Source organism: Peromyscus californicus, unplaced genomic scaffold (assembly GCF_007827085.1).
Source record: "Peromyscus californicus insignis strain IS unplaced genomic scaffold, ASM782708v3 Scaffold_18__1_contigs__length_77618521, whole genome shotgun sequence".
Classification (NCBI taxonomy): Eukaryota; Metazoa; Chordata; class Mammalia; order Rodentia; family Cricetidae; genus Peromyscus; species Peromyscus californicus.
In genome coordinates, this window is record NW_026294480.1 from 55275012 (window position 1) to 55284154 (window position 9143).

The following is a 9143-nucleotide window of genomic DNA, read 5'->3' on the forward strand; positions in this document are numbered from 1 at the left end:
ACTGGTGTGGTAATCAGCTTCGTTCTCAACTTGACACACCTAGGAAGAGAGAACCTCAATTGAGGAGTTGTCTCCGTTGGGTTGGCCTGTGGGTATATTTGTGGGGCATTTTCTTGATTATTAATTGATGTAGGAGGGCCCAGCCCACCCTGGGCGGTGCCCATACCAGGCAGGTGAGCCTAGGGTATGTAAGAATGGTAGCTGAACTTGAGCCTGCGTGCAAGCTGGTAAGCAGCGTTCCTCATGGTCCCCGCTTCAGCTCCTGGGTTCCCTTAATGGGGGGCTGTACCTGTAAACTCTTTCCTCCCCAGATTGGTTTTGGTCAGTGTTTTATCACAGCAAGAGAGCAGCTAGGGCCCTGGCACTGAAGGCTGCCAGGTGGTTCAGAATAACTAAGAAAGAGAAAGCAGGGTGAGATTCATACAAAAATGACTGCTGGCAGACTGAAACCTGGCTAAGGAAATGAGGGCGACTGAAGAATTTTGGTTTGCATACTAGAGAGATTGAATTAGAAACAAAAGGTATTGGATTTTTTTTTTAAAAGGAGATTGGCTCAGCCGGGCGGTGGTGGCGCACGCCTTTAATCCCAGCACTCGGGAGGCAGAGGCAGGCGGATCTCTGTGAGTTCGAGGCCAGCCTGGTCTCCAAAGCGAGTTCCAGGAAAGGCGCAAAGCTACACAGAGAAACCCTGTCTCGAAAAACCAAAAAAAAAAAAGGAGATTGGCTCATGCAATCATGGGGGCTAAGTCTAACACAGGCTTGTCTAACAAGCCAGATAATGGGGACACTTGGTAGTTGGGCTCAGTCCAAGTCAAAAGGACTTGGAACCAAGTTCAAAGTCAACAGAATGATTTTCAGTCTGAGGCCGAAGGTCCCTTTCTGACATCCAAGGGCAAGAAAAGAGTGTCTCAGCTGACAGGTGGGGATCCAATTTTCTGTCCCTCTATTCTCTTCTGGCCTTGAGCCAACTGGATGACACCTGTCTCCACTGATGAGGTCTTCCTTACATGGATTCAAATTCTAGTTTGTTCTAGAACTGTCCTGCCAGATATACTTAGAGCTAACGTTTCTCCAAGTGTCTAGCTGTTTAATCCACATGGTAGCTCATGTATCCACATTAGCATTCTGTTTATTTACAACAAGCTGATGCCCTGAGGTCCTACGGTTGTGACATCATTGGTTATTACATTAGGCATTAGAACATTAGGAAGCCTCTGTTCCCTTGAGATTTCTTACATTGAAGCCAGCCTAAATTTTCTCACTTTGTTTGTTCCTTTACTAGGTGTCTTAATGACTGTTCTATTGCTGTGGAGAGACACCATGACCAAGGCAATTCTAACAAGAGAAAGCATTTAATTGGGGGCTTATCATTTGAGAGGTTTAGTCCATTATCATCATGGCATGGCAGCATGCAGGCAGGCTGGAGCAGTAGCTGAGGGCGAATAGGGTCTTACTATGTAGCACTAGTTGGCCTTTAACTTGCCCTCTAGACCAGGCTGCCCTGGAACTCATAAAGTTCCACTTGCCCCAGCTTCCTGAATGTTGGCATTAAATGTGGCTCATGCCTGGCTCATGTCTTTTAGTAAGATGCATGTTCACAAAGTGGTGCATTACTGTGATGTGAGTGTAGTCGGACTTCTTCATCAGACTGTCAGGACTTACTATTATTTATGAAAGCTTGGCCTTAGCTTAGGCTTGCTTCTGACTAGCTTTTATAACTTAAATTAACCCATTTCTATTAATTTACTTTCTGCCTTGTGGCATTATTACTTTATCTCTGTATTGCCCATCCTGCTTGCTCTGCATTTCCTGGCATCTCCACCAGCATCCTCTCTGCCCACAAATCCTGCCTAGCTGTTGACGGATCAGCTTTTTATTAAACCAGTCAGAGTGACACATCGTCACAGTGTACAAGAAGATTATTCCACAACATTTGAGGGTGGTATTTTGGCCTTCTGATATCAAAAGATGACATCTGTATGGGCCCAAGTGAAGAGTTGATGGTTTCAGTAAGAACGGCCTTCATAACTAGGCAACTGTTATCATCATGACCAACACATCAGAGTTTTTATTTAGATCTAATTTAGTTAATTATTTTTAAAGATTTATTTATTTATCATGTATACAGTGTTGTTTGCGTGTATCTCTGCAGGCCAGAAGAGGGAGCCAGATCTTATTACAGGTGGTTGTGAGCCACCATGTGGGTGCTGGGAATTGAACTCAGGACCTCTGGAAGAACAGTCAGTGCTCTTAACCTCTGAGCCATCTCTCCAGCCCTAATTAACTTATTTTTATTGCCAATCATAGCCTTTATTGTTCATTTGTCTTTCTTCATAGACAAGTATAAATATAAATAAAACAGCAGATACAAAGAACATAAAACATGACATAATTTTTATTTATTTGTTTTGTTTTTACATCCCAATTGCAGTTTTTCCTCCCTCCTCCTCTCCTAGTTCCTCCCCCCACATCCCCCCCCCCCCAATCCATTCCTTCTCCGTTTCTCTTTAGAAAAGTGCAGGCCTTCCATGGATATCAGCCAGCTATGGCATATCAAGTTGATGTTGAGACTAGGCACCTCCTCTCCTATTAAGGCTGGATGAGGAAACCTGGTCAGAGGAAAGGGTCCCAAAAGCAGGTAACAGAGTGAGAGACAGCCCCTGCTCCCACTGTTAGGAGTCCTGGTCCCATTGTTAAGAGTCCCACAAGAAGACGAAGCTACCCAAAGTCACATTTATACAGAGGGCCTAATGTCATTTTCCTGTGCTTCAGGTATGTTGGAATAGCCAGGGTTTGCTGTAGTTGGACAGCTTGTTGCAGGATATTTGATTACACTGTGAACCCCGAAATTGTGTTATTTCCTGGAAAAACCTGTTACTAGTTGTGGTGTGGCTCAGCCCTGGCACACACCTTTAATCGAAGAGTTTTCTGCTTGAATATTGTAAAAGGATTAAATAAAGTCAACCATAGGTCAAGAGGCAGAGCAAGGAACCAGTTGACAGGAAGTGGACATAGGATGATTAAGAAAAAACCACAGAGAGTGAGTGGAGTCAGGAGGACGGATAAAGAGATGTACAGGAAGTAGAAGGGAGGGACATTCAGTTTGAGGAGGGTAGTTGGAGGCAGTGGAGGAGAAAGAGGGGGCTTCTAGGATGTCGGCAGAGGAGGACGGTCAGGTGGGTGCTTCCTCTGCCTCTTTGAGCTAGCAGGTTTTCACCCCAGCATCTGGCTCCTGGGTCTTTATTGGTAAAATTGAACAATTGAGGTTTTGTTAAAAACAGTAACTTGGCTCTGGTGGTGTCATATTTTTCCTGGTTGCTGCTGATTGTGTTCTTATACTGTGTTCTATTCATCAGGGTTTGGCGTTATTATAGGGTTAGGTGCTGCCTTCTGAGTTTTGATAGATGGATGTTTTTTGGATGTTTTCCTCCTTGGTTTCTGTTTCCTTTTTTGTCTTCTGGACTGAGTGGTGGTGTTCTGGTGACCAGTGAGTTTTTAGGTCCAGTAGGATGTCTCCACTGAGGTTTTCATGGCCTGCATGACCTCTGGTATTTTGGGTGCCTATGTTGCCTCTGGGGTTCCAATTACCTGTGTGGCCTCTGGGGTTCTGGGTACCTGCTTGGTCTCTAGGGTTCCTAGTGCTGGCCTGACCTTCCATAAAGCAGAAGTCTTCTATTGGAGTTGTGGGCCATGAGCTGGAGCCCAGGCGAGGGGGTGCTGTTGGGGGGCTGTTGGGAGGGCTTTAAAGAGTGTTAGTTCATGGTGGGTGGTGTCTTACCTGGGGTCCCTAGAACAGGCTAGATCCTCCGGCCTCTGCCTCCTGAGTGCTGGGATCAAAGGTGTGTGCCACCACACCTGGCTGGAGGTGTTATTTAAAGTAAATCTAAGGGCCTGGAGAGATGGCTCAGAGGTTAAGAGCACTGACTGCTCTTCCAGAGGTCCTGAGTTCAATTCCCAGCACCCACATGGTGGCTCACAACCATCTGTAATGAGATCTGGCGCCTTCTTCTGTATACATAATAAATAAATAAATCTTTTTAAAAAAATAAAGTAAATCTAAGCTGGGAGGTGGTGGTGCATGCCTTTAATCCCAGCACTGGAAGGCAGGGGCAGGTGGATTTCTGTGAGTTTGAGGCCAGCCTGGGCTACAGAGTGAGTTCCAGGAAAAGCGCTAAAGCTACATAGAGAAAACTTGTCTCAAAAAACCAAAAAGAAAGAAAGAAAGAAAGGAAGAAAGAAAGAAAGAAAGAAAGCTAATGGAAAAGTACTGTGTTGCTCAGCTGTGTGGCCTTGAAAATGAATGAAATGATCTTTAAAATTTTTTTTATTATTATTTTTTTTTTTTCACTTTTTTTTTTTTTTTTTTTTTTTAAAGATTTATTTATTTATTACTTATACAGTGTTCTGCCTGCATGTGTCTCTTCAGGCCAGAAGAGGGCACTAGATCTCATTACAGATGGTTGTGAGCCACCATGTGGTTGCTGGGAATTGAACTCAGGACCTCTGGAAGAACAGTCAGTGCTCTCAACCGCTGAGCCATCTCTCCAGCCCCTTTTTTATTATTTTTTAAACTTTATGTGTATAGTCGTTTTGCCTGTGTGTGCAGTGTGTGTGTGTGCAGTGTGTGTGTGCAGTGTGTGTGTGCAGTGTGTGTGTGTGTGCAGTGTGTGTGTGCAGTGACTGAGGAGGCCAGAAGAAGGCTTTGGCTTCCCTGGAACTGGGGCTACAGCCGGCTTCAAGCCTGCCCTGGGGGTGCCGGGACTAGAACCCAGGTCCTCTGGGAGAACAGTCAGTCTCTCCAGCCCTGAGAAATGAGTGATTTCTAAAGTCAACTCAGAGTGAATCATTAAAAAATGAATGAAGTAGGACGCTTGGTCAGGTTTCCTTTCGGCTTCAGAATCCCGGCATGCCCTCTTCTCGCTTGTCTGTACTGCCTCAACCACAGCCCACATTTTAATTCGGATCTCACCTCCCATTTATCAGCTACAGGATACCTGTCTGTGCCTTGGCTAAAGTAAACTATTCTTTTTTCAAACTTAGTAGAGGTTTCTTGTTTGTTTGTTTTACAAGGTAATTTTGAACAGGCAATTCATGTACAGGGTACAAGATTCTAAGGTTCACAGTGGCCAGTGATGCCCCTTATCCCTTCACCTGGCTATCTGCAGGCTCTCAGGAGACATTCACAAATAAGTATTTGACTCGGTGGTGGTGGTGGCGCACGCCTTTAGTCCCAGCACTCGGGAGGCAGAGGCAGGCGGATCTTTGGGAGTTTGAGGCCAGCCTGGTTGGTCTACAGAGTGAGATCCAGGAAGGCACACAGTTACACAGAGAAACCCTGTCTCAAAAAAACAAACAAATAGACAAAACAAAACAAAAACAAATAAGTATTTGCATGTGCACATTTCTGTGTGCCTGGGGATATTTAAATCTATAGAGAGAGTCTATATATGGATTTTTCCCAATGTGCCTGAGAAAAACAATATATAATGCAATCTTCATTGTTTAAAAATTTAATGACACAGCTGTTAGATCAGTGCCTACAGAGCTGCCTTTTATAAAATCTATTCGGGGCTCGAGGGATGGCTCAGTGGTTAAGAGCACTGGCTGCTCTTTCAGAGGTCCTGAGTTCAATTCCCAGCAACCACATGGTGGCTTACAACCATCTCTAGTGGGATCTGATGCCCTCTTCTGGCCTAAAGGTGTACATGCAGATAGAGCACTCATACATAAAATAAATGAGTAAATCTTAAAAAGGGGGAAAAAAGATGCATAGCACACATTTTCTGATAACATAGAAAAGCTCATGATGAAAAGAAAAATCTTTGTTCCAGGTAGAGACTTGTCCTAGGCTTACTCGGAGACACAGAACCCATGGTTCATGTATTGTATAAGATTGCCAAGGCACAGAGATATCATGATCTGCTGCTGGCGCCATGGAGAACCAGAAAGGGTGTGGACTCCAGGCTGAATCTGGAAGAGGGTATGTGATAGAAGGGATTCCAGCCTATGTCTCCAAATCTGGGGGCTGGAGAGCCGGGAATTCTAGTGTCTGGGAGAAGAGTGGGAAGTTGCCTTTCCTATGCCTTTTCTTTCTAGGCCTTCAAGAAACACCCACATTGCTGAGGGCAGATTTTCCTAACTGGGTCAACGGACTGAAATGCTAATCTCTTCAGAGAACATGGTGGGGACACGCCCATGGTAATGTTCTACCAGCTATCTGGTTTCCTTTAGTGAAATCAGGCTGACAGTTCATATTAGCCACAACACAGCAAGTACCTGTTTCCTAAGTATCTATCTGGGTGCTAGGAAGCTAATGCAGATAAGGATTTAATATAGGGAACTAGGTCTTTGTGACATCAAAGGGTTGGAATGGAGCCGCTGCTCCAGAGCACAGCCCCAGAAAGAGAAAGTCCATGACTTCTGCTGTCTACAAGCTAGAGAATAGGTCCTGGGTGGTCTAGTTACCGCTCAGTTTCTATCTCCTGACGTGAGGACTGGCTTCTCCTCACCCCTGCCTTCCAGATCACATATTAGTATATTGTATTAGTGTTCTCATGACAAATTGCCTCGCAAAGGCAGCTTAAGGAAGGGTTGATTTTAGTCAGTGGTGTTGGTCCATCAGGGTAAGGAAGGCATGGTGGCAGGGGTGTGAGGCGGCTGCTCCCATTGGCCCATAGTCAGGAATCAGAGAGATGCATGCTGCTTCTCAACTTCTCTGCCCTTTTTGTAATGTCGTCCTGGACTCCAGCCCATGGAATGGTGCCACCACGTTCAGGGTGGGTCTCCTGTCCTCGGTTAAACCTCTTTAAACACAGAGGCATGCCCAGAGCTCTCTATCCCAGGTGATTCCCAATCTACATATGTGATTAACTGTCACATTCATCTCATCTAGGAACCCGATTTTCACCTAGGGCATTATTTGCAGAAGTTTTTCTGGGAAATGTGGTCTTTAAATGTCCAGCCCCACAGTCCTGAAGACATTCTAGCATCCTAAGGGGGTCAGGATGCTGATAAGTACAATATTCTCCAATCCCCACCCCACCCCACCCCCACCCCCGCCCAGTAGTTGGCACATCTTTGAATACAGTTGTATGTGTTAGCTCGCTTTTGAACAAATGAGAACTCACAGCTTGTGGTTGAGCGTTCCAGTTTTCTGTTTATGTTGCACTGAGTCTGAGTCATCTCAGTGCATGTAGCTCTGCTTCATTCTTTCTTAGGCCAGCTTCCTACATCACCATACAGATGTAGCACGATCAGTATCATTGGTCCCCTGTAGATGGGCGTTCTGATGGCTTTCGGTGTTTTATATCTACAAGCAATTATACATCTGGCTTTCTCGTTGCTATATGTGCAAGCAGTTATACACCTAGCAGTGTTTTGCCTAAGCTTTGGTGCATTTTGAGGAGAGCACATTATCAACATAGATCCTGGAGAATGGGTCTTTTCTCCCACCGTCAATTCCATGCTTGGTAGCCCCTCATCCCCAAGGGGCTTTCATCTGAGAAAATATCAGTTTCCCCGAAACCTCTCTCTCTCTCTCTCTCTCTCTCTCTCTCTCTCTCTCTCTTTCTCTCTCTCTCTCACATACACACACACACACAGTGTTAAATATTTCACAGAGTACTAGGTATCTATCTACTTGAAGCAGGTAATGCTGGTATCCAGTTCTGCACACAACGACACACCTGGGTGACAATTTAAGTGACATGTCCGAAGTCACATGATTAGTTAGTGACAAATTTGGATTGAGCTCAAGTTGCCAGCTTTAAAAGTGCGTGTTTTCAGGCCGTGCAGGAATAATGTCTTATGTTCTACACACATGGAGAATGCCCTTACTCGCCTTTCTATGAACTTTTTGCACAGTACATCTCTTGTGCTTGGTAACCACGTGCCGAGTGAATGAATTGTCGTTAGGTGCTGATTTGTATAAAAATATTTTACTTAGAATTTATAAGGTAACATGAAGATAGCTTCCTTTTCTCTACGAGATCCAGCTCAAACAGAAAGACGTTCTGGAAGTTATTCTCCCTGCTTGTTGATCATGAGAAGTTGAAACGGTGCCTCAACTCACCCTTAGTCCACAAGGGGGCAGTGTTACTTAGAAAACCGTGAGAAACAGTTCCCTCTTCAGTCCCTTCTCGGAAGGCAGGTTCTCAAGGAGTGGTTTCAGTCCCTTCAGAAGGAACTCAAGATTTTTGCCGATTGCTATGCTGGGCAAGTAGATTTAAAGAATAGCTATTAGTATATTACAACCATAAATATGGAAACAAATCTAAGCAAGGCTCTATTTAAAAAGATTAAGTGTTCAACCATGTAGAGTAATGGGAAGAACATGAGTTCTCTAACCTTGGGAAAGTCACAACTCCGGACATCAGCTTTCACATCTGCGAGATGGGGCAAACATGGCCTCCCCTTCAGGCTTGCTGGGAGGAGGAGGGTGGTGACACACAGAGAACTTCACTGGTTTAGGTCTGAGCTTTTTCTTAGCTTATCTGATTACTAACATTATCTGGTTCTCTTGGGTAAGAGTTAAAGTCAAGTTTTCTTTTATATTACTATAAAAATGTGTGTGTGTGTGTGTGTGTGTGTGTGTGTGTGTGTGTGTGTGTGTGTGTGTGTAGCATGAACCTTAAAGAGTCTTATTAATAAAACCAAACCCAAGGCCCAGTTATTGGGGTGAATGCTGGAAGATCAGAGAAGCAGAACAAGCCACAGCTTCCTCGCCTCGACAGTTCCTCAGCTGATCCTGTTTCCTCAGACTGGAAGCCTCTGTGTCCTCATCCAAATGGATCTCAGCTGAACTGCTCCTCAAAAGCCTAAAAGCTTAACCAGCTCTAGTTCTGGTCCTCACGCCTTATATACCTTTCTGCTTCCTGCCATCACTTCCTGGGATTAAAAGCTCTCGTTACCACGACTAGCTGTTTCCAGTGTGGCTTTGAACTCAGAGATACAGAGGATCTCTGCCTCTGGAATGTTAGGATTAAAGGTGTGAGTGCCACCATTTCTGGCCTCTATGTCTGTCTAGTAGCTGTTCTGTTCTCTGACCCCAGATAAGTTTATTAGGGTACACAATATATTGGGGAACACAATATCACCGTGTGTGTGTGTGTGTGTGTGTGTGTGTGTGTGTGTGTGTGTGTTAT